This window comes from Macrobrachium nipponense, chromosome 22, assembly GCF_015104395.2.
Source record: "Macrobrachium nipponense isolate FS-2020 chromosome 22, ASM1510439v2, whole genome shotgun sequence".
Lineage (NCBI taxonomy): Eukaryota > Metazoa > Arthropoda > Malacostraca > Decapoda > Palaemonidae > Macrobrachium > Macrobrachium nipponense.
The window spans coordinates 36881349-36887025 of NC_087213.1; the positions used below are offsets into that span (position 1 = coordinate 36881349).

Below are 5677 nucleotides of genomic sequence, written 5' to 3' on the forward strand. Positions count from 1 at the left end.
GTAAAACTTAAGTGTTCAGAGAGAAAAACTCGTTGCCTGTATTCAAGAGAGTAAAACTCATTTCATGTAAGCATTGAGTAAATACTCAGTGCCTGTTTTCTTAGTGTTAACAAACTCAGTGCCTGTATTCCTAGTGTTAAATTCAGTGCCTATATTCTAAGTGTAACAAACTCAGTGCCTGTATTCCTAGTGTAAAACTCAGCGCCTGTATTCCTAGTGTAACAAACTCAGTGCCTGCATTCAGAGTTAACAAACTCAGTGCCTGCATTCAGAGTTAACAAACTCAGTGCCTGCATTCAGAGTTAACAAACTCAGTGCCTGCATTCAGAGTTAACAAACTCAGTGCCTGCATTCAAAGTTAACAAACTCAGTGCCTGCATTCAGAATTAACAAACTCAGTGCCCGTATTCAGAGTAAACAAACTCAGTGCCTGCATTCAGAGTTAACAAACTCAGTGCCCGTATTCAGAGTTAAGGGGGCCGGCCGGAACCCCTATATATGGTGGTATAGGGCGAAAAATGCAAAGTCATGAAAAAATTCATGGAGCTTCATATGGCAATTGAGAATACGTATACGAAATATTTCGTCAAAATTCCTCTTACTTTCGTAGTTACAGGGAAATTAGTTAACATAACTCAATAAGCCTAAAACACTGATCCGTACAAGAAAATGCAACATTTCTTCTATTATCGTAAATTTTTATAATTATTGTCAAAGAAATTGGGAGAAATGGCATCTGTAGACATTCCCCGAGTCGAGAAGGAGACTTCAGGCTCAGCTACCAAGTCCAGTCATGAACTAGTGCGATCACAGACATCAAGTAGTTTACGCGTTCCATTTCACCTCTTGACATTCGCTTGCCTTTACGTATGTTTATGTATGTTTCGGCAAGAATTTCATCATGCCAATGAGGAAAAGACAAGGAAAACATCTCGCTAACATACAGACGAAGAAAAATCGCTCTAGTATTATTACAGAATACCATAATATACTCGTAGTTAGTGAAGAGAGAGGTTAGGGTTGCGTAGTAAGGGTTGCTTAGTAACGCCCCCTTCTTGCCTGACAGTACACGCCACACTGTGCCCAAGGCTACGATCTTTGAGCAAAGAGATCTTCATTTATGATAAATAACAATTTTTTGTTTTTTTAATACCCAAAATGGAATATGAAATTCATAATAATCATGATTTATTAAATTGTCTTTGTAAAAAAAAAAAAAAAAAAAAAAAAAAAAAGGAGTACACCTTCGAGTTTCACCTCTAACATTCTCTTGCATTTATGTTTGTTTATTTTTGTTTCGGGCAAGAATTTCTTCATGCCAAAGAGGAAAATACAAGGAAAACATCTCGCTAACATACAGAAGAAGAAAATTCGCAGTAATAAGCCGAGTTAGTGAAAGGGAGAAGAGAATTGTGTAGGAATGAGTGCCCCATCTTGCCTCAAGCAGTGCCCCAGGCTGCGATATATGAGCAAAGGGATCATCATTTATGATTAAATTATGATAAATAAAATAGTTTTGGTTTATTAATACACAAAAAAGAAATATACATTCATAATAATCATTATTTATTAACATTGTCTTTATAGAAATACGAAGGAAAACTTTGAACGCCCATATCTCAAAACTATACTTATTGACCTTCAAAATCTATCTTCTCACTTAGTTTTAAAGCTATAACATTGGAATTTGGTATATAACTCAGAAAGACATTATAGAACAATCAAATAGAGCCCTTTTTTTCCAATTTTTTTTCATCTTTTTTTTTAATTTTTTTCTCCTTATTTATAGGGTTTATTTTTTTACCATATTGAAAAATTCATATCTAGCAAAAAAATGACTTTTAGAAAAAAAACTCTTCATTCGATTGGATGTCTACATCAGGTCTATATATGGTAGTAATCCTAGGTCTTAATATTAAATATCAAGGGAGGAGATAGAATTTGAAAAATGATTATTTTCGGGATAAATCGCCCTGGCGTCACAAAACCGAAGGTCAGAGGTGAAAATCATATGCGGTTTGGAGATGTCCCAAGTCACCTTATTAAGTGGTATGAATATCAAAGTCCTGTCCTTAAAAAATGGCATTAGCCGGGCGGCCCCGTTAACAAACTCAGTGCCTGTATTCAGAGTTAATAAACTCAGTGCCTGTATTCAGTTAACAAACTCAGTGCCTGCATTCAGAGTTAACAAACTCAGTGCCTGTATTCAGAGTTAACAAACTCAGTGCCTGCATTCAGAGTTAACAAACTCAGTGCCTGCATTCAGAGTTAACAAACTCAGTGCCTGCATTCAGAGTTAACAAACTCAGTGCCTGCATTCAGAGTTAACAAACTCAGTGCCTGCATTCAGAGTTAAACTCAGTGCCTGCATTCAGAGTTAACAAACTCAGTGCCTGCATTCAGAGTTAACAAACTCAGTGCCTGCATTCAGAGTTAACAAACTCAGTGCCTGCATTCAGAGTTAACAAACTCAGTGCCTGCATTCAGAGTTAAACTCAGTGCCTGCATTCAGAGTTAACAAACTCGGTGCCTGCATTCAGAGTTAACAAACTCGGTGCCTGCATTCAGAGTTAACAAACTCGGTGCCTGCATTCAGAGTTAACAAACTCAGTGCCTGCATTCAGAGTTAATAAACTCAGTGCCTGCATTCAGAGTTAACAAACTCAGTGCCTGCATTCAAGTGCCTGCATTCAGAGTTAACAAACTCAGTGCCTGCATTCAGAGTTAACAAACTCAGTGCCTGTATCGAGAGTTAACAATCTCGGTGCCTGTATTCATATAGTTAAATACAAATTCAATGTTAGCGGATAGCATCATAAGTCGTGCACAGCTTATAGTATACTACTAGGAGTAACCTAGTAGTATCAAAACTAACCAAGATACCCAAAACTTAACTTGACTGCACCCCACTCAGTTTACAGAATTTCCAATTATTGTAGGTAAAAATAACCTGACCTAAAATTTCCATACTTTCAACTAAACAAGAAATTGCTTTCGTGCTGTCTGTTAATTAATCGTGCAAAGGCAACTGATAGCAGGCCAACTGATGCCAGGGCAACCCATATCGTTCAACTCATACCTGGATAATTGATATCCAGGACAAATGATCAATAGGACAACTCATTACAAGTATAAAGTGATAAAGATTGAATTTTGACAACAACAAAATTTTTAAGAAAATCTATAGGTGGGGACAAACTAAAAACATTTCTCTGTATAAAAATAATTTACTCAAACTTAGTGCAGATTACATGCCACAGCTTTAAAGAAAGAAATTTTCTTGCAAGGACGATATTTTTCAAGTGAAGTTATCAGTCTCTTGCTGCACTCTGTGTAAACTTTTTTTGAAGTTATTCGCACTCCGTGTTCCAAATCAATTTTCTTTTTCTCCGCAAAAATTTTAAGATCCAGCCTTGTTGATTAGGCTGGAATTAGAATTCTTTCCTCATCTTCGATGCCAGTATCATACTGTAAAAATAGTTCCACCAATTCAAATGGAACTGAGGACAATTCTGGCTTTCACTTCCTTTACATATGCGCTGTGAGCTTGTGTTGAAGATTCTATTTCTCATGGGTCCTCCTCACCCATCGTCTGAACGTGCGGTCCGCACATTTACTTCACATAGCCACTCTCTGCATTCTGTCTGATAATTAAATACGCAGTTGTTACCATCCACAGGTTTATTAGTTCCTCGCTCAGATTTTATATAATATTTTAAAACTTTAAAATTGACAAGTACAAAACCAACTGACTTGACAAAAAAATCGCTGAAAATCTATGATGACCGCTGGAGAGATTTGCTGGACAAACTAGCATGAATTATGAAATTTTAAAGCTGCTATTCAATAAAATTTAAATTATCACTGTTACGCCTATTTACCAATAACTTTTTAAGTGAAAATATTTATACTTAAGAGTTGTCTTACTCGGTTGTCTTAGATATCAGTTGTCGAGATAAGAGTTGTCCGATATGGGGCTCCCGAGAATGAGTTCTGGTATCAGCTGCCATGTTAACAAGAGTTTCCAGTTCCTAGCTATGAGTTACTGACAAACTTCATAAAACTAACTCCGTCTGCTAGTAGCAGAAATCTAAACATTACTTTAAACAATTTGTGACTGGGACAAGTTTTTCATAGTTTTGAAGATTTTCAAGACATTAGAAATTTGGTAAGCAAGCCCTATTGTCGTAAGTCATCCGTACATTAAGGGAGCTTCCTGTAACCCCTATAACCAATCATTTTCGGTTGCGAGGAAGGAAATACCAAGTAGGAATCCTCTTAAATTCTTATCAAGTCTAACACCTACTTGACACAAACTGAATACGGGCTAAACCTTTGAATATTGACCAAAACTAAGCTGACTTAACCTAACCATAGACAAATCCATTTTTTGGAGGCTAAAATTCTAGAGTAAAACATACCAAGACGCCAGACCTGTACATAAATTTAAAATTAAATTTTGTTTTAATGCTGAATATTGCCATTTTGATGGCAAACCTAAATTTCCCCAAAACTTTGGGAGCTTCTGCAAATTTAACAGAGTGGAAGGTAGCCAAGCATATTTACACCCTAAATACTTATTTTAACTTACAAAGAAACTAAGCGATAGATTAAGTCTATTTACCATCTGAGAGAAAACTTTATTAGTTAACAGGATATCAAGAAACTAAAACCGCCCAAGAACCTGCATAGTAGGTCATACGACCTACTATGCAGAACATGGTGGCTCCCCCACCCCTTTAGGGGCACCGCCCCTAAAGGGGTGGAGGATAAGGTGTATATACTGTTCAAGAACAGTATTTCAAAAACTATATGCGGGTTGGCATAGTAAATTACAAAAATATATTCATGACAAATTAAAAAGGTAAATTTAATACAAGAAAATTATATGACAAACTGTTAAAAGCTAAAGTTGGCGGGAGAAAAAATACACCTACATACCTGTAGCTAAAGAGCAGCTTTTTTCATTGCGCGACGCTATACCGTTAGAACAGGAACTCGAACTCAAACTCAAACTCCTACCAAAGACATCCTGGAAAAACCCAAGCTATAAATCTGTGCTTAACTTGCTCGAAATCTTATAATATTTGGACGTTTACTCATGTCAGATTAAGGGTAAACTCCAACAGAAATAATTATGACTGCCAAAGATGTGCAAGATACTAAACACGAAACAAGATTCGAAAATCACTATGACAAATGTACAATATTAACACAAAGCTATAGTCAAAAGTTCCAAAGTTACCTTGTAGAAGCACGGTGTTTATTATAAATTGACCAACAAAGTGACAGCAACCGATGGAAACTCAAGCCCGAACTGTAGCCTAGTCGCATAATAAACGGTTTTTTCGTAAAAACTTCACAACAGAAAAAAGTACGCTACGATAAATTAAGGAGGAATATGAATACACCACTCTTGCGGGAAAATAGATTACTTAGCAAACACCAGTTAAACATCTACCGCCGAGAATGATGTTACAGTCGAAGGTCCCAAGCTTCAAATGTGAGAAACTGGAGCGATGTTGTCATTTGCCAAGGACTTTAAAGTCTTAGTAGTGTCTTGCTTCTTGGAACACGACCGAATGCGATCTATGGATATCCTTGAAATGGCTAAGTTTGCAAGTATTATTTTCATTACCTACTCCCTTTTTTACTTGTCTCTCCTGAAAGTTCCAAA

At 36.6% G+C, this 5677-nt stretch overlaps 1 long non-coding RNA gene across 1 annotated transcript; it reads right to left on the reverse strand.

Annotated features, from left to right (window-relative positions):
- Positions 1–3215: 3215 nt before the first annotated feature.
- LOC135198377 (uncharacterized) lies at positions 3216–5449 on the reverse strand. The gene is made up of 3 exons (XR_010310780.1): positions 5246–5449; positions 4942–5032; positions 3216–3644 (listed from the first exon to the last, which is right to left on the reverse strand). It is a non-coding gene; the product is annotated as an uncharacterized LOC135198377 (long non-coding RNA).
- Between the last annotated feature and the right edge of the window lie 228 nt (positions 5450–5677).